Raw genomic sequence first — 20552 nt, 5'->3', positions numbered from 1 at the left:
ATTTGCAAGAAGTGTCCAGTAATATATATATGGAAAATGAGAAAAGGCACCCATTTAACAAATCATGATTTTAGAAGCATCTAGGAGTTGGTTTCACTAAATTTGGAGTTCAAATGAATTCCCTATGAATTTGCAAAGTTGACAAATATGAAGAAATGGCTCATTATATTGTGGGGTACAAAAAGTATTAAGAAAAATGTTCATAAAATAAGTTATGAACTTAGAAGCATATAGGAATTTGAATCATGGCATTTGGATCAATTTTGAGCTCTCTGTGATTTTCTAAAGTTCATCACAGAAATGGAAAATGGGGTTTTGATAAATATTTGTGAAGGAAATGCTTCTGTGAAAATGTGACAATAGCACCATGTGGTAGGGCATGATTTTAGAAACTACTAGAAATTTGAATCATAAAATTTGGAGTTAATTTGAACTATTGGGAGATTTTACAAGCTTTACAGAAAAGAAAAAGGGAAAGATTTTTACCCGAATGGGCTGGATCTGGGCGGCGATAGCGCGCACAGGGCGAGATATAGTGCCGAGCGCACTAGGCCTGGCCCAGTCGCTCAGCCGCGCAGAGGGGGGGAGTGGCGGCGTCGAAAACGCTCACCGAGAGTGCGCCTTCGCCGCGGGGAGACGGCTTCCGAAGAAGTCGTGTCCACTTAACTCGCGGGCCCGGCCCTCAGGGTCGCCGACACATGGGGCCCACTAGTCGGGTTCATCCCCAACCTCCTGCGCGGGCGCGTCGGGAGACAGAGGAGGCGAGGCCGGACGGTGCCGACGTTCTCCCCGGTGGCACAGGCCATCTCCAGCTACGCCCAGCAGACCAGCGGGTCCAGGAGAAAACGCTGCATCCACCAAGGTGCGCTGAGAGCGCAGGGGTGGTCGGACGCGGGCGCCTCGTCGACCATGGCGGGCGGGGCTGGCGGTGAAGATGGAGCTCGACCGCATGGCCACGGGAAGGAGGGGAAGTAGCAGGGGAGAGTTCCACGATGGTCTTGGTGATGCCATGGAATGATGAGGCGAGGAGGAGGGGGCTCGGGTGGCGCGAATTTATGCCGAGGCCGACGACAAGGATCCGGCCATGGTGCTGGATGGAGGGCACGGGGAGAGAGTTGGATTGGTCCAGGGGGTCACTGGGTGTGAGAGAGGGCGAAGGGGATCCAGAGGGAGGCCTCGGGAGCCCTTAAATGGTGAGGCCATGGCTCACCGTGGATGTGGCCTACGGGCACCCGCGGGAATGGCCGCAGTGGCCACGGGAGGAGGCCCGAGGCTGTCTACGGCGTTCGTGGGAGTCGAGTAGGGTGCCAGGAAGAGAGAAAGGGAGCGGGGAGAGGCTCTGGTGCTCACGCGTGCGAGGCCGGGCATTAGCCGAGCCGGGCGGCTCTGGGCACGCGTCGCAGAGGGTGAGAGAGAGGAAGAGATGAGGGGGCCTGCATGGTGGCGTGTTGCGGACGTCGAGGCACCTCGACTGGCGCGAGGGGGAGGCTCGAGGTGGACGGGGGACGCGGCGTCAACGGTCAAGAGCACGCTGACGTGCTCCAGAGCGCGCAAATGGCCAGCATCCGCGGCTTTTCCGCGCGCACTCGCGTGTCCACTTGTGTCTGGGGTCTGAAGGGGGAATAAACAAGAGGGTGGGAGGCTTTGGATGCTCTGGAACTTAGCAGGAGTGAGAGAGATGAGAAAGGGAGGAAAAAGTGGTTGTCTAGAGAAGAAAAATGGATCCCTGCCCCCCTTCATCGTTCCCTCTCGGGCAGGGAAGGACACCAGAGGTAGAGGGGGACTAGGAGGGGTTGTGGTAAAAAGTGGAGCTCATGGAGATTAGTGGAAGAGGTCAAAATAGGGGTTTTAGTAAAATGCTAGAAGGTGTTTGTTGCTGGTTTGGGCAATAAGATGAACTTCTCTTGTCATGAGGCTTGACAGGGTCATATGGTATGATAAAATAATAGGTTCCACCAATATTGGGTCCATTTGGGCAAAGTTGCCAATGCAACTTTTGTAAACCCTAGAAATCAACAGAAATGGACTTCCCAAGATTTAGTCATGCAAACCTATTCTCCTTGATGCACCACTTGGTGTAGTGTCATCATTTGAGGTTCTGAACATGTCCTTAAAAGTTGAGATCAAAAGGAGAAAGTTTCCAATGTAGAGTTGTTCAAATTTGGTTCTGGATAGGAAGGGTTTTGGGGCACTTTGATCAAGTTAACTTGTTCTCCAACTTGTGCCATTTGGTCTAGATGAGTTATTAGACCATTTGAGCATGTTCACAAGGTTTGAGAGCATTTGGACATGTTTGGCAATGTAAAGTTGCTCAAACTTCAAAATGGACAGAAATGGTTTTGAGGGGATTTCATGGGGTTATGCTATTCTCCATGACATGGTACTTGTCAAGATCATCTAGCATGTCATATGTGACATGCTAGGATTTTCTTGGAATTTTTGGAGAATATTTCCTTTGTAAATATTTCAAAAGCTTGAAATATCCAGAAAGGGTTTTTGAGGGATTTGACCAATATTTTGAACATGACCATGTGTTGAAACTCTTATATATGGACAATATATGTCCACTGAGTTTCCCTATGTTTTTTTCAAATATTTTTGAAACAATAAAATGATTTTCCCTATTAAAGACCATTTATGGCCTTAAGAAAAAGCTTTTAAATAAAATAGGAAAATAACTTTTAAAATTATATTTTTGTGGTTTATGGGAACCCTATATCTAATAGGTTTCAAATATACCTCTCGAAATATTTTTCAAACCCCAAATCAAGTACTTGCAGTGCAAACCTCAATTCAGGGGTTTTTGGAAAACTAATTTTTGAAAATACTTTTTGGCCAAATTATTTTTGTAAGAAAATACTATGTTGCTCTATACACATGGCATTATCATTGGGCAGAAGCTTGGGGCAAGGAGGTGAAGTATAGAAGGTGGAGTTGTGTTGACTTTAAAGAGCACTTGAAAAACACAGATAGAAAACCAACTCAAAATAAGAAGTCAAATAATGCAAAAGTTTTTTCAAACCACATTTTATCATGATTTATCATCTTAAGTGTTGTGCCATGAAAATCAGGGTGTGACAGTGAGCCATGGATATAGCACTATGGGTGGAATAGAATATGATGATGGGGTTTGTGTGGAGAAGACAAAAAGGAGAAAGTCTCACATTGACGAGGCTAATCAACGGGCTATGGAGATGCCCATCAATTGATGTCAACATGAGGAGTAGGGATTGCCATGCAACGGATGCACTAGAGCTATGAATGCTCAACAAAAGAAAACTAGTGGGTGTGCATCCAACTTGCTTGCTCACGAAGACCTAGGGCATTTGAGGAAGCCCATCGTAGGAATATACAAGCCAAGTTCTATAATGAAAAATTCCCACTAGTATAGAAAGACAACTTATGAGAGTCACTACATGAAGAACAAGGTGCTACTTTGAAGCACAATATATGAGACTCACTACATGAAAAACAAGGTGCTACATTGAAGCACAAGTGTGGAAAAAGAGATAGTAGCATTGCCCTTTTTTATTTTCTTTTTTTTGGGCCTTTCCCTTTTTTTTGGCCTTTCTCTTTTTTTTGGGCAATCCTCTAATAATGATGATCATCACACTTCTATCGATTACAACATAAGGATTACAACTCAAAACTGAGAACAAGATATGACTCTATATGAATGGCTCCGACGGTGTACCGGGATGGTGCAATGAATCAAGAGTGACATGTATGGAAAATAATGCATGGTGGCTTTGCCACAAATACGATGTCAACTACAAGATCATGCAATGGCAATATGACAAAAGTAATGCATGTCACGATGATGATGATGGAAGTTGCATGGCAATATATCTCAGAATGGCTATGGAAATGCCATAATAGGTAGGTATGGTGGCTGTTTTGAGGAAGATATAAGGAGGTTTATGTGTGATATAGCGTATCGTATCACGGGGTTTGGATGCACCAGCGAAGTTTGCGCCAACTCTCAATGTGAGAAAGGGCAATGCACGGTACCGAAGAGGCTAGCAAAGGCGCAAAGGTGAGAGTGCGTATAATCCATGGACTCAACATTAGTCAAAAGAACTCATATACTTGTTGCAAAAATTTAGAAGTCATAAAAAATTCAAATACTACGCGCATGCTCCTAGGGGGATAGATTGGTAGGAAAAGACCATCGCTCGTCCCCGACCGCCACTCATAAGGATGCACAAGCCAGGTACACTTCATGTTTCAAATTTTTTACATAACTTTAACCATACGTGCATGCTACGGGATTTGCAAACTTCAACACAAGTATTTCTCAAATTCATAATCACCCAACTAGCACGACTATGATATTATCACCTCCATATCTCAAAACAATTATCAAGCATCAAACTTATCTTAGTATTCAACGCACTCAAAAGCAAGTTTCACATATCTTGAACAACAAGTATATTAACATTAAGCAAATTACCATGCTATTGACGACTCTCAAAATAATCTAAGTGAATCATGAGAGATAAAGTTTCTTTAAAACAAATCCACCACCGTGCTCAAAAATATCTAAGTGAAGCACGAGAGAAAACATTATCACGCTCAAAAGATATAAGTGAAGCACTATGAGCAAAACTATCAAGCTCAAAAGATATAAGTGAAGCACATAGAGTATTCTAGCAAATTTCAATTCATGTATGGCTCTCTCAAAAGGTGTGTACAGCAAGGATGATTGTGGTAAACTAACAAGCAAAGGCGCAAATAATACAAGATGCTCCAAGCAAAACACATATCATGTTGGTGAATAAAAATATAGCTCCAAGTAAATTACCGATGGAAGTGGATGAAAGAGGGGATGCCTTCCGGGGCATCCCCAAGCTTTGACTTTTTGATATCCTTGAATTATCTTGGGGGTGCCATGGGAATCCCCAAGCTTAGCCTCTTGCCACTCCTTGTTCCATAATCCATCAAAAGAATTCACCTAAAACTTGAAAACTTCACAACACAAAACTCAACAGAAATCTCGTGAGCTCCGTTAGAGAAAGAAAACAAAAGACTACTTCAAGGTACTGTAATGAAATCATTCTTTATTTATTTTTATCTTAAACCTACTGTATTCCAACTTCTCTATGGTTTATAAACTAATTTACTAGCCATAGATTCATCAAAATAAGCAAACAACACACGAAAAACAGAATCTGTCAAAAACAGAACAGTCTGTAGTAATCTGTAACTAACGCAAACTTATGGAACTCTAAAAATTCTACCAAAATAGTAAGTCCTGGAAACTTTGTTTATTGATCATCAGCAAAAATAATCAACGCAAAATCACTCTCCAGTAAAAAATGGCAGCTAATCTCGTGAGCGCTAAAGTTTCTGTTTTTCAGCAAAATAAATCAACTATCATCGTAGGTTATCCTATAGGTCCTACTTGGCACAAACACTAATTGAAACATAAAACCACATCCAAACAGAAGGTAGATGGATTATTTATTCCTAAACAGAAGCAAAAACAAAAACACAAAATAAAATTGGGTTGCCTCCCAACAAGCGCTATCGTTTAACGCCCTTAGCTAGGCATAAAAGCAAGGATAGATCTAGGTATTGCCATCTTTGGTAGGCAATCCATAAGTGGATCTCATGATAGATTCATATGGTAATTTTATTTTACTTTTAGGGAATTGTTCCATACCCTTCTTTAAGGGAAATTGGAATCAAATATTCCCTTCCTTCATATCGAAAATTGCACCAATCGTTCTAAGGAAAGGTCTACCAAGAATAAGAGGACATGAAGGATTGCAATCTATATCAAGAACGATAAAATCTACGGGCACATAATTCCTATTTGCAACAATAAGAACATAATTAATTCTTCCCATAGGATTTTTAATAATGGAATCCGCAAGATGCAAGTTTAGATAACAATCATCAAAATCACGGAAATCTAGCAAATCACATAAAGTTTTGGGAATAGTAGAGACACTAGCACCCAAATCACATAAAGCATGAAACTCAAAGTCTTTAATTTTAATTTTAATCGTAGGTTCCCACTCATCGTAGAGTTTTCTAGGGATAGAAAATTCAACTCAAGTTTTTCTTCATAAGATTGCATCAAGGCATCAACAATGTGTTCGGTAAAAGCCTTATTTTGACTATAAGCATGAGGAGATTCTAACACGGATTGCAACAAGGAAATACAACCAATCAAAGAGCAATTTTCATAATTAAATTCCTTGAGATCCAGAATAGTGGGTTTAGCAACATCACGGTTTTTATTTATTTCAATCCCACTTTCATCAATTTCATCATCATGATCTAGAAACTCCGAATTCTTAGAACGCCTTCTAGGTAAAGGAAGATCATATTCAGTTTCATCAAGATTCATATTTCAAAACAAAGATTTAATGGGGGACACATCAATAACTTTTACATCTTCTTCTTGATTTTCATAGGGATTAGAAGAACACGCTTTAATAAAGGCATCTTTGGAAGCACGCATCCTAGCGGTTCTTTCTTTGCACTCATCAATGGAAATTCTCATGGATTTGAGAGACTCATTGATATCATGCTTAGGAGGAATAGATGTAAGCTTTAAAGAATCAATTTCAAGAGAAATTCTATCAACGTTCCTAGCCAAACCATCAACTTTAAGCAATTTCTCTTCAAGCAAAGCATTAAAATTCTTTTCTGAATTCATAAACTCTTTAACACTACTCTCAAATTCAGAGGGCATCTTATTAAAATTTCCATAAGAGTTGTTGTAGGAATTTCCATAATTATTAGAAGGATTACTAGGATAAGGCCTAGGATTAAAATTCCCTCTATAAGCGTTGTTTCCAAAACTATTCCTACCAACAAAATTCACATCCATAGATTTATTGTTATTCTCAAGCAAAGTAGATAAAGGCATATCATTGGGATCAAGAGGAGTATTTTTAGGAGCAAACATCTTCAGAAGTTCATCCATCTTTTCACTCAAAACATTGATTTCTTCTATAGCATGCACTTTTTTACTAGAAGATCTTTCGGTGTGCCATTGAGAATAATTAGCCATAATATTATCAAGCAATTTGGTAGCATCTCCTAACGTAATTTCCATAAACGTGCCTCCCGCGGACAAATCTAAAAGATTTCTAGAAGCAAAATTCGATCCGGCATAAAAATTTTGTATGATCATCCATAAATTCAAACCATGAGTAGGGCAATTGCGAAGCATTAATTTCATTCTTTCCCAAGATTGGGCAACATGCTCATGATCAAGTTGTTTAAAATTCATGATATCATTCCTAAGAGTGATAATCTTAGCGGGAGGAAAATACTTAGAGATAAAAGCATCTTTGCACTTGTTCCTCAATACTATTTTTAGGCAAAGACGAAAACCAAACTTTAGCACGATCTCTAAGTGAAAACGGAAATAACTTCAATTTGACAATATTGTTATCCGTATCTTTTTTCTTTTGCATATCACACAAATCAACAAAATTGTTTAGATGAGTAGCGGCATCTTCACTAGGAAGGCTGGCGAATTGATCTTTCATAACAAGATTCAACAAAGCGGTATTGATTTCACAAGAATCATCATTATTAAGAGGAGCAATCAGAGTACTAAGGAAATCATTATTATTGGTATTCGAGAAATCACACAATTTGGTATTATCTTGCGCCATGGCAACAAGTAATCCAACACACAAGCAAATAGAAAGGCAACGAGAAAAGGGAAACGGGAAAGAAAGGAGGAGATTGGGAAAGAGAGGGCGAATAAAATGGCAAGGGTGAAGTGGGGGAGAGGAAAACGAGAGGCAAATGGCAAATAATGTAATGCGAGAGATAGGGATTGTGATGAGTACTTGGTATGTTGACTTTTGTGTAAGCCTCCCCGGCAACGGCGCCAGAAATTCTTCTTGCTACGTCTCGAGCTTGCGTTGGTTCTCCCCGAAGAGGAGAGGAATATTTAGCACAGTAGCGTAAGTATTTCCCTCAGTTTTTGAGAACCAAGGTATCAATCTAGTAGGAGGTCACGCGCAAGTCCCTCGTACCTGCACAACACGATAGAAACTCGCAACCAACGCTTAGGGGTTGTCAATCCCTTCATGGTCACTTACGAGAGTGAGATCTGATAGAGATAATATTTTTGGTATTTTTGATAGATAGATGCAAAGTAAAAAAGTAAAGGTAAAGTAAAAACAAAGCAAGTAAATAAAGTGATATAGATTGATATGATGAGAATAGACCCGGGGGCCATAGGTTTCACTAGTGGCTTCTCTCGAAAGCATAAGTATTCTATGGTGGGTGAACAAATTACTGTTGAGCAATTGACAGAATTGAGCATAGTTATGAGTATATCTAGGCAATGATCATGTATATAGGCATCACGTCCAAAACAAGTAGATCGAAATGATTCTGCATCTACTACTATTACTCCACTCATCGACCGCTATCCAGCATGCATCTAGAGTATTAAGTAAAAATAGAGTAACGCCTTAAGCAAGATGACATGATGTAGAGGGATAAATTCATGCAATATGATAAAAACCCCATCTTGTTATCCTCGATGGCAACAATACAATACGTGCCTTGCAACTCTTTCTGTCACCGAGTAAGGACACCGCAAGATTGAACCCAAAGCCATGCACTTCTCCCATTGCAAGAACTACCAATCTAGTTGGCCAAACCAAACGGATAATTCGAAGAGACTTGCAAAGATAACACAATCATACATAAAAGAATTCAGAGAAGAATCAAATATTTTCCATAGATAATACTGGATCATAAACCCACAATTCATCGGTCTCAACAAACACACCGCAAAAAGAAGATTACATCGAATAGATCTCCACAAGAGAGGGGGAGAACATTGTATTGAGATCCAAAAAGAGAGAAGAAGCCATCTAGCTACTAGCTATGGACCCGAAGGTCTGAAGTAAACTACTCACACTTCATTGGAGGGGCCATGGTGATGATGTAGAAGCCCTCCATGGTGGATGCCCCCTCCGTCGGAGCTCCGGAACAGGCCCCAAGATGGGATCTCGTGGATACAGAAGGTTGCGGCGATGGAATTAGCTTTTTTTGGCTCCCCTCGATCATACGGGGATACGTAGGTATATATAGGAGGAAGGAGTACGTCGGTGGAGCTCCGAGGGGGCCACGAGGTAGGGGGCGTGCCCAGGGGGAGGGGTGCTCCCTCCACCCTCGTGACCGCCTCATGGCTTTCTTGACGGAGGGTCCAAGTCTCCTGGATCTTATCTGATGAGAAAATCACGTTCCCGAAGGTTTCATTCCATTTGGACTTCGTTTGATATTCTGTTTCTTCGAAACACTGGAAAAGGCAAAAAACAGCAATTCTGGGCTGGGCCTCCGGTTAATAGGTTAGTCCCAAAAATAATATAAAAGTGGAAAATAAAGCCCAATATAGTCCAAAATAGTAGATAAAGTTGCATGGAGCAAGCAAAAATTATAGATACGTTGCAGAATTATCAATCGGCGCCATGGAAGCAACGACAAGGTGGAGAGGAAGAAGGGACGAGCAGCGAGAAGGTGAAGGAAGTGATGAGAGGGGGGGGGCTCTGCCCCTCCCCTCATTTATAGCCAGAGGGGGGGCAACCGCCGGCCTCCACGACCTCATGCAATGATGACCCTCTGCATGCAGCATCGACTCGTCAAGTTGAACGGATTTCAAGGCTGTGTGGGAAAGTGGAGGCGACCACGTCCTATCAATCGCCACATGTCGTCCAAGGCCGCAGGCGGTTAAGGCATGCGCGCTCCGCACTTGCCCTTTGGCTTCGCCTAGAAGCCAAGTCCAAGCGCGCCTTGGGCCCGGGGGCTACTGTTGGCATTCTGGATATGGAGGTACCCATACTTGCTTCCCTGTGGCCCACGGCATGGCCCCATCGATGGAATGGTACGGCCCAGCTTCAGCATCAACAACTCAAGACCCTCGCGAGGGGCCAAGCCTTGTGAGGCGGACGACACCAAGACCTCCGAGGGGATTGGCCTCCTCAAGTTGGCTCCCGAGGAGCGGAGATTTCCATGCAAGGTGAACCTCACCAGGCTTAGCTGATGTGAGCCATGACGACCAAGGCTAGACAGGCGCCAGGAAGGCGCCAGCGGTCGCAGAGTACCACTTTCCTCTTTGATGCAAAAGGGGCAATCGCCAGGCATGGACTCCCGAGGAATCAGCCAAAGGTTTCCATTCTGGTGCAACAAGACTAGGACCGCAGGACGGCAGGACGGAGGTCATCGCTGAGACCACCGCAGCGTCACGATCGGCCAGGGGATTTTGTAGGTGAATACCACCTTAGTCAGGATAGGATGTACTTCTTGTCCCCGTTCAAATCTGGCCGTTGTGGGATCCCTTCCCGCTAACATTTGGGAAGAGGACCAAGGCCACTATAAATAGGACTTAGCCAGCACCATAGAAGGGGACGGATCAATCTGAACCATCGGATTCATTCCTCCCTCACCACCTCACCAGCTCACTTGAGCTCAAGAATACCTCACCTCCTGAGGCTGTTCATTGATTGTACTAGTTCATCCTCAGCCCCTCGAGGCAATCCACCACAAAGCTGGAGTAGGGTATTATACCGCAAGGTAGCCCAAACCAGGATAAACTGTTTTGTCTCTCTATCCCTTCGAGCTCGACGCGCTAGGCTATGAGGATCGTGAGTAGGCAGGCTGGGTAGGTTGAGATCTCCGCATGCACCCCAGAGTTCAAACCTCTCAAGGGTTTGCGGAACCCAAAATCAGACAAGGACGACAACGACAAGGACGGCGCGACAAGCCGCCTCCTCCGCCGCCGGAAATAGTTTTTTTCTAGGGTTTAATATTGTATCTCAATCGTATGAATAGAAATTCGCATTGTGACTGAATGAAATATATGGTTTGAGCGAACTTGCATTTTTCTCTCTTAATGTACTGGCCTATCAAAAGATTTTTTTTTTGAAAAAACGTCAATGGTTTTTAATTATAAAACACTCATCATAAATGTTTTAGTTAGAACACCCGTATGCAAAACGACAGCTTCCCCAGGAAGCCAAGGGAAAATGGGCCGAGCGGGATTTGTGCAGCTCTTGATCGCAAAGGTTTTAGATAGAACACCTATATGCAAAGTGGGAGCAGGATTTGTGCATCTCTTCAATGCAAACGGTTGTTTTGGATGACCCGTGTGCAACCACTTACAAACAATTTGGTAAGATTTGCATCTGTCATATTGGGTATGTTGCCATTTGTCAAACTGGAAAGATTGACATTTGTTGATCTAGTAACATTGCCATTTGTCAACCTTGTAACACTACGATTTGTCAGAATATGGGGCTAAAAATCACTAGCAGTATCTAATTTTTGCAACTAAAATTCAGTAATTAAGCATAGATTTCATTCATAGATTAAGCAGTCATTCTTTATACAAACAGTTCAACTTGACAGCTGAACTGACCAAACTTTTCCCCAATTGTTGCCAACCACGTACTGAAATAGCTAGTTCTACTTTATATACTAGCTAATTTTAAGTACGTTGTACAGTTCCACCACACCTATAGTCAGATGAACTGAACAAAATAGCCTCTAAGTACTAGTACTACTACGGACGGGCTTTGTACTACTTCCGACAGCCTCTCCTCTACCGAGCACGCTCAGTAAGAGGCGGAGGAGGAGGAGCCTACCGACGAGCTGGATAACTGCAATACGGTGCCGGCCGCTGCTACACCTTCAGTGACGCTCACCTCGAACACCCTCTACCGCTCTAGACGACCCCTCTCGAAGCGGTGGTTCTCCTCATAGATCTCCTGATTCCTCGCCTATGCGTTGGCATGTGCCGCAGCCACGGCAGCGGTAAGGCTCTTTGGGTGCTCGACGAGGTGCTCCTCCTCCTCCCACAGGAACTCGATGTAGCGTGCAAGGTCGATGCCGCACGTGCAGGCCTCCACCTCCACCTCCCTCCTTCGGGTGGAGGTGGCGGAGCGAGGGATGATCCCGGCGGCCGACAATGGGGTGGCGGCCACGACCACCATCTCCTGCCTTCGGGTCGTGGTGGCGGAGCGGGTGATGGCCACGGTAGCCGGTAGTGGGGTGGCGGCCACGACGACCACTTCCCGCCTTCGGACCGCGGCGGCAGAGCGGGCGATGGCCCTAGCTTTCAATGGTGGTGTGGCGGCAACGGTGGCCGGCAACAGCTGCCGACGGGCAGCGGCGGCGGAGTGTGTGGTGGGTGTTCAGCGCACATCCAACAGGGACGCCACACGCACTACACTACGCTTGGGACTACGCCACCAACCGCGGTGTAGCCTACCAGCTGGAGCTGTTGTCTGATGACAGTGTAGTGGATGAGCGACCACGACGGACCGGTCCCATTGGCGATTGTGGGAGAAGCAGATGAGATAAGCTACAGGGAGGGAGGGGAAATGCGACGCAGGACTCGCCGGCCGTGAGGCAGACCGGTAAGCATTGGGATTTTGGGGGATTTCACCGAGTCTACCAGGAAGCTTGCGCAGGAACCTGCGAGGTTGCACGGGAACCGGCTCACCGACGACTCATTGGCGCCACCGTTTGGCTAAAAGAACTCCCCCGCACGCTGCGCAAGCTTGCGCTGTAAGCCTACTGTGACAGCGGTGTGACAAGACGTGCGAGAGGAGGACGAGAGGCCACGTAAACATATGGTTAATAAAAACATTTGCAATTTAATTACCTACTATACCCCCGTCCTGGTTTATAAGTAGGATTTAACAAATAAAATATGAGTGCATGTCACCAAATATTATATAGTTGGATTCGTATTTGAACATAGTTTCCAATTATATAATTTTTATAACATGCATTAACATTTTGTTGGTTAAATTTGAGGGCAAAGTATGGCACAGAATATAAAGGGGACTATAGACCAAGACGGAGGTAGTAGCACACGGCCGCTCTCTAGGCAGCGATGCAAGTGTCGGCCGGCTTGTAGGCGACCATTTCCTGTGTGTTCAACTGCTCTATGAATGTGGTTTCTTGCGGTTGAGGTGGCCGCGGCGCGCTCTGCTCATGTCCTGCCGTGCGTGCTCTGCTCTCGCCTCCCTCCGGGTGCTTTGCCCTCGTCCCTCCATGCGTGCTACCAGTGTTTGGGGCCGGTGCACGATGACGCAAGTTCGTGCGCGTGCGGTTGCGCCGGGCGCGGCGTGACAATGCAGTTACCCGCTACAAAAACTGCCATGCGGACGCGCCGAGAATCCAGGCCGCCTGGCCCCATTTATTCCTGCGGCCATTTACCTTCATCTCCCGCATCACACGACACAATAAGCACACCCATGACGACACATACAGAGAGGACATTCAGCGGTTCCAATTGCGATCCCCGTGGCTCAAATGGCGCTCCCAGTAGCCGACGACGACAATGGTGGGCAGTTCACCATGCATCACATTGTGACATCCACGTGAGGGGGAAGGTCCTCTCGGTGGTGTACACAAATGATCCAATGTCGATGGAGAGCTCCATCCAAACTAGGGAGCAGTTCCTTGCCGAGGACAAGTACCAAGTGGTTGGCTTCGACCTCAAGTACACCATCGGCCGTGCTGGGCACGATCAGAGTGTGTGCGACATGACGTCCTCGTCTACCACTACCACCTAGCCACAAGGCCTTGCGAGCATTTCTCCTGGTTTATCAACAACTCTTACTACGGTTTCGCTATGGTGGACACCACCGACGATCTAAAAGTGCTCAAGGTTTCGGGCTTGAAATGCTGGAATCTTGTCAACATCTAGGACCACTACAAGGTCTGGGGTAGTGACAACAACAAACTGAAGTCCCTGGTTGACCTTGCCTCGGCCATCATCGACCCCTACTAGATGAAGATGAAAGATGAGAGTAAGAAGGATAAGAACGCCTGTAATAGTGTTTGGCATGAGAGACTGGATGAACAACACGTTAAGTACACGGCCAATGATGCGTACACAAGCTACGAGATGTACAGGTGGATCATTGACATGAGGAAGTGTCTTCTTCCTGCCCGAAACGAGGGATCGAGCCATAGAGCAGTGGCCAGAGCGTCACAAGAAGTAGATGACTAGACGATCGTTTCTCCTACTTTAGAATGCATGCAACTGTTTATTGAGGTGTGTGTGAATGATCTGTATAGTCACTTATGTAATTGGATGTTTATTTCAGTTATATATATACATGTTATTCTTCTGTAGATAGAGAAAATCACACAGCTTATTAGTAGCAATTGTCTGTGTTATTATTGGTCTTCGCACACATTTCTGATTACATACCTGTTTGCCGCGTAGCACACACATCTTGTTCAGTTGAACCATTTCCATTGTGTTGCCTAATCACACACAGTTCATCGTAGTGAACTGTATGCCGTATATCGCACACACCCTCATCTGGCTGCCCATTTCTGTTGGTCTACATCATCGCAAACAGTTCTTCTGGATTAACTGTTTGCCACTCGTCCAATGGAGGGAAGCTTCTACATTCGCGGGGGACATGGCATTGACCATTGGGCGGCAATAGTCGGTCATCCGGGTGCACAGCAAAGGATGCAAAGAGGGATCCTACAGCAGCAAGGACCAGCTTCCCTACCGCTAGCTCATCTAACAGAACTCCCAAGTTAACTGTGTTGAGGCTGGAGTAGTAATGAGATGGGTGACCATGCGGGAAGTGGACTCGATATTAACTAGATGGATGGGTCACTGCACAGGTTTATTATAAACCTTTGCAGTGACCCAATCCATCTAGTTAATATCGAGGTCTTTGTTTTGTAATTTTTGACATTTTTTGTTTTTTGAACACATGTTGATTGCCTTAAAATATACTGTATTGGTATAATATCTACTGTATTCCAACTTCTCTATGGTTCATAACCTCCGATATTACTCATAGATTCATCAAAATAAGCAAACAACACAGAGAAACAGAATCTATCAGAAACAGAACAGTCTGTAGTAATCTGTAACTCTCGAATACTTATGTAACTCCAAAAATCCTACCAAATTAGGCAAACCTGAGCAATTTTTTTACCAATCCAGATCAAAAAGAATCAGATCAAAAGAATGTTTCTGTGAATTATCACAACTAATTTACTGGGCGCAAAAGTTTCTAATTTTCAGCAGGATCAACACAACTATCACGGTAAGCTATCCTAAATGTCTTACTTGGCACTTAATTGAAACAAAAGCTATAAAACATGATTACTACAGTATCATAATCATGTGGACACACAAAAACAGTAAGGGTAAATATTGGGTTGTCTCCCAACAAGCGATTTTCCTTAATGTCTTTCTAGCTAGGCATGATGATGACAATGATCCTCACATAAAAGATAAGAATTAAAACATAACGGGAGCATCATGAAGCATATGACTAGCACATTTAAGCCTAACTCACTTCCTATGCATAGGGATTTTGTGAACAAACAACTTATGGGAACAAGAATCAACTAGCATAGGAAGGTAAAACAAGCATAGCTTCAAGATTTTCAACACATAGAGAGGAAACTTGATATTATCGCAATTCCTACAAGCATATGTTCCTCCCTCATAATAATTATCAGTAGCATCATGAATGAATTAAAAAATATAACCATCACATAAAGCATTATTTTCATGATGCACAAGAATATAAATTTTACTCATGAATAGTAGTGGGAGCAAACTCAACAAAATAACTATCATGTGAAGCATAATCCAATTGAAAATTAAAATCATGATGACAAGTTTCATGGTTATGTTTATTCTTTATGGCATACATATCATCACAATAATCATCATAAATAGGAAGCATGCTTTCATCACACTCATCAAAACTTGGGGGACAAAAAATATCATATTCACATAGAATCCCCAAGCTTGTGGCTTTGCATATCATTAGCATCATGGGTATTCAAAGAATTCATACTAACAACATTGCAATCATGCTCATCATTCACATATTTATGCCAAGAATTCTATGTAATTCTTCTTGTAGTACTTGAGCATAATTTTTGGAATCCTTATTTTCGTGGAAGACATGAAAAAGATGAAGCATATGAGGCACCCTCAATTCCATTTTTTTTATAATTTCCTTTTATAGACTAAACAAGTGATAAAACAAGAAACAAAAAGATTAGATTGCAAGATCTAAAGATATACCTTCAAGCACTTACCTCCCCGGCAACGGTGCCAGAAATTAGCTTGATGTCTACTACACAATCTTCTTCTTGTACACGTTGTTGGGCCTCCAAGTGCAGAGGTTTGTAGGACAGTAGCAAATTTCCCTCAAGTGGATGACCTAAGGTTTATCAATCCGTGGGAGGCGTAGGATGAAGATGGTCTCTCTCAAACAACCCTGCAACAAAATAAAAAAGAGTCTCTTGTGTCCCCAACACACCCAATACAATGGTAAATTGTATAGGTGCACTAGTTCGGCGAAGAGATGGTGATACAAGTGCAATATGGATGATAGATATAGGTTTTTGTAATCTGAAAATATAAAAACAGCAAGGTAACAAGTGGTAAAAGTGAGCATAAACGGTATTGCAATGCTAGGAAACAAGGCCTAGGGTTCATACTTTCACTAGTGCAAGTTCTCTCAACAATAATAACATAATTAGATCATATAACAATCCCTCAACATGCAACAAAGAGTCACTCCAAAGTCACTAATAGCGGAGAACAAATGAAGAGATTATTGTAGGGTACGAAAGCACCTCAAAGTTATTCTTTCTGATCGATCTATTCAACAGTCCGTAGTAAAATAACACGAAGTTATTCTTTCCATTCGATCTTCGTAGAGTTCGTACTAGAATAACACCTTCAGACACAAATCAACCAAAACCCTAATGTCACCTCGATACTCCAATGACACCTCAAGTATCCGTGGGTATGATTATACGATATGCATCACACAATCTCAAATTCATCTATTCAACCAACACAAAGAACTTCAAAGAGTGCCCAAAAGTTTCTACTAGAGAGTCAAGACGAAAACGTGTGCCAACCCCTATGCATTAGTTCACAAGGTCACTAAAGCCGCAAGTTGATCACCAGAACATACATCAAGTAGATCACGTGAATATCCCATTGTCACCACAGATAAGCACATGCAAGACATACATCAAGTGTTCTCAAATCCTTAAAGAATCAATCCGATAAGATTACTTCAAAGGGAAAACTCAATCCATTACAAGAGAGTAGAGGGGGAGAAACATCATCAGATCCAACTATAATAGCAAAGCTCGCGATACATCAAGATCGTGCCAAATCAAGAACACAAGAGAGAGAGAGACAGAGAGAGATCAAACACATAGCTACTGGTACATACCCTCAGCCCCGAGGGTGAACTACTCCCTCCTCATCATGGAGAGCGCCGGGATGATGAAGATGGCCACTAGCGATGGATCCCCCCTCCTGCAAGGTGTCAGAACAGGGTCCCAATTGGTTTTTGGTGGCTACAGAAGCTTGCGGCGGCGGAACTAGGGTTTCATGGTGCTCTCGGATGTTTTCAGGGTATATGAGTATATATAGGCAAAATAAGTCAGTCAGGGGAGCCATGAGGGGCCCATGAGGGTGGGGGGCGCGCCTACCCCCTGAGCGCGCCTCCCTGCCTCGTGGCCGCCTCGTTGCTTCCTTGACGTCCACTCCAAGTCTCCTAGATTGCGTTTGTTCCAAAAACGACTCTCCCGAAGGTTTCATTCCATTTGGACTCCGTTTGATATTCCTTTTCTGTGGAACACTGAAATAGGCAAAAAAACAGCAATTTGGACTGGGCCTCCGGTTAATAGGTTAGTCCCAAAAATAGTATAAAAGTGTGTAATAAAGCCCATTAAACATCCAAAACAGATAATATAATAGCATGGAACAATAAAAAATTATAGATACGTTGGAGACGTATCAAGCATCCCCAAGCTTAATTCCTGCTCGTTCTCGAGTAGCTAAATGATATAAACAGAATTTTTGATGTGGAATGCTACCTAGCATATTTCTCAATGTAATTTTCTTTATTGTGGCATGAATGTTCAGATCCAAATGATTCATGATAAAAGTTCATATTAACATGAAAACAATGATACTTCAAGCATACAAACAAAGCAATCATGTCTTCTCAAAATAACATGGCTAAAGAAAGTTATCCCTACAAAATCATATAATCTGGCTATGCTCTATCTTCATCACACGAAATATTTAAATCATGCACAACCCCGATGACAAGCCAAGCAATTGTTTCATACTTTGATGTTCTCAAACTTTTTCAACTTTCATGCAATACATGAGCGTGAGCCATGGACATAGCACTATATGTGGAATAGAATGGTGGTTGTGGAGAAGACAAAAAGGAGAAGATAGTCTCACATCAACTAGGCGTATCAACGGGCTATGGAGATGCCCATTAATAGATATCAATGTGAGTGAGTAGGGATTGTCATGCAACGGATGCACTAGATCTATAAGTGTATGAAAGCTCAACAAAAGAAACTAAGCGGGTGTGCATCCAACTTGCTTGCTCACGAAGACCTAGGGCATTTTTAGGAAGCCAAGTTCTATAATGAAAAATTCCCACTAGTATATGAAAGTGACAAAATAGGAGACTCTCTATCATGAAGATCATGGTGCTACTTTGAAGCACAAGTGTGGTAAAAGGATAGTAGCATTGCCCCTTATCTCTTTTTCTCTCATTTTTTATTTTTTTTTATTTTTTTATTTGGGCCTTTTCTCCCTTTTTATGGCCTATTTTTTTTCTCTTTTCTTTTATTTTTCGTCCGGAGTCTCATCCTGACTTGTGGGGGAATCATAGTCCCCATCATCCTTTCCTCACTGGGACAATGCTCTAATAATGAAGATCATCACACTTTTATTTACTTACAACTCAAGAATTACAACTCGATACTTAGAACAAGATATGACTCTATATGAATGCCTCCGGTGGTGTACTGGGATGTGCAATGAATAAAGAGTGACATGTATGAAAGAATTATGAACGGTGGCTTTGCCGCAAATACAATGTCAACTACATGATCATGCAAAGCAATATGACAATAATGATGTGTGTCATAATAAACCGAGCGACGTAAATTTGCATGGCAATATATCTCGGAATGGCTATGGAAATGCCATAATAGGTACGTATGGTGGCTGTTTTGAGGAAGGTATATGGTGGGTGTATAGTACCGGCGAAAGTTGCGCGATATTAGAGAGGCTAGCAATGGTGGAAGGGTGAGAGTGCGTATAATCCATGGACTCAACATTAGTCATAAAGAACTCACATACTTATTACAAAAAATCTACAAGTCATCAAAACAAAGTACTACACGCATGCTCCTAGGGGAAGGGTTGGTAGGAGCTAACCATCACGCGATCCCGACCTCCACACAATGGAAGACAATCAAAAAATAAATCATGCTCCAACTTCATCACATAACGGTTCACTATACGTGCATGCTACGGGAATCACAAAATTTAACACAAGTATCTCTCAAATTCACAACTACTCACTAGCATGACTCTAATATCACCATCTTCATATCTCAAAACAATCATAAGGAATCAAACTTCTCTTAGTATTCAATGCACTTTATATGAAAGTTTTTATTATATCCCTCTTGTATGCCTATCATATTAGGACTAAATTCATAACCAAAAAAATTACCATGCTGTTTAAGACTCTCAAAATAATATAAGTGAAGCATGAGAGTTCATCAATTTCTTCAAAATAAAACCACCGCCGTGCTCTAAAAGGATATAAGTGAAGCACTAGAGCAAATGACAAACTACTCCGAAAGATATAAGTGAAGATCAATGAGTAGTCGAATAATTATGTAACTATGTGAAGACTCTATAACATTTAAGAATTTCAGATCTTGGTATTTTATTCAAATAGTAAGCAAAACAAAATAAAACGACATTTCAAGGATAGCACTCATCATGTGAAGAAGGAAAAACTTATGATCAACTGATACTAACCGATAATTGTTGAAGAAGAAAGGTGGGATGCCTACCGGGACATCCCCAAGCTTAGATTCTTGAGACTTCTTAGAATATTAATTAGGGATGCCTTGGGCATCCCCAAGCTTGAGATTTTGTGTCTCCTTAATTCTTTTTATATCACGGCTTCCCTAAATCTTAAAAACTTCATCCACACAAAACTCAACAAGAACTCGTGAGATAAGTTAGTATAAATCAACACAATAACCTTATCATTCTATATTGTAGAAAATCACTAAAATTATTATTTGATATTTCCTACTAAATGCCACTGCATATTTAATACTCCCATCCTCGAATAGAATAATTATATAAGCAAAGATATGTAAACAATGCAAACATAACAGCAATCTGTCTAAACAGAATAGTCTGTAAAGCATGCAAGAGGAATCATACTTCCCTAACTCCAAAAATTCTGAAAAATTACCAAACTCTAGAAAAATTTCCGTTACTCGTTGTGTCAAAATTTCAATATTTTATCATGTTCTAACTATTCACCAATATTCAAAACATAATAGCAAACTTTCTTATTTCAAAACAACAACGTATAGACTTGTAAAATAAGCATGGTAAAGGCTATACTTGACCTTTTTATTGAACTAAAAGATATAAAACATGTCTCTGAATAACACCAACCAAATATAAACAA

This window comes from Triticum dicoccoides, chromosome 2B, assembly GCF_002162155.2.
Source record: "Triticum dicoccoides isolate Atlit2015 ecotype Zavitan chromosome 2B, WEW_v2.0, whole genome shotgun sequence".
Lineage (NCBI taxonomy): Eukaryota > Viridiplantae > Streptophyta > Magnoliopsida > Poales > Poaceae > Triticum > Triticum dicoccoides.
The sequence above is the reverse complement of the archived record's forward strand: the minus strand, read 5'-3'. Positions refer to the sequence as shown.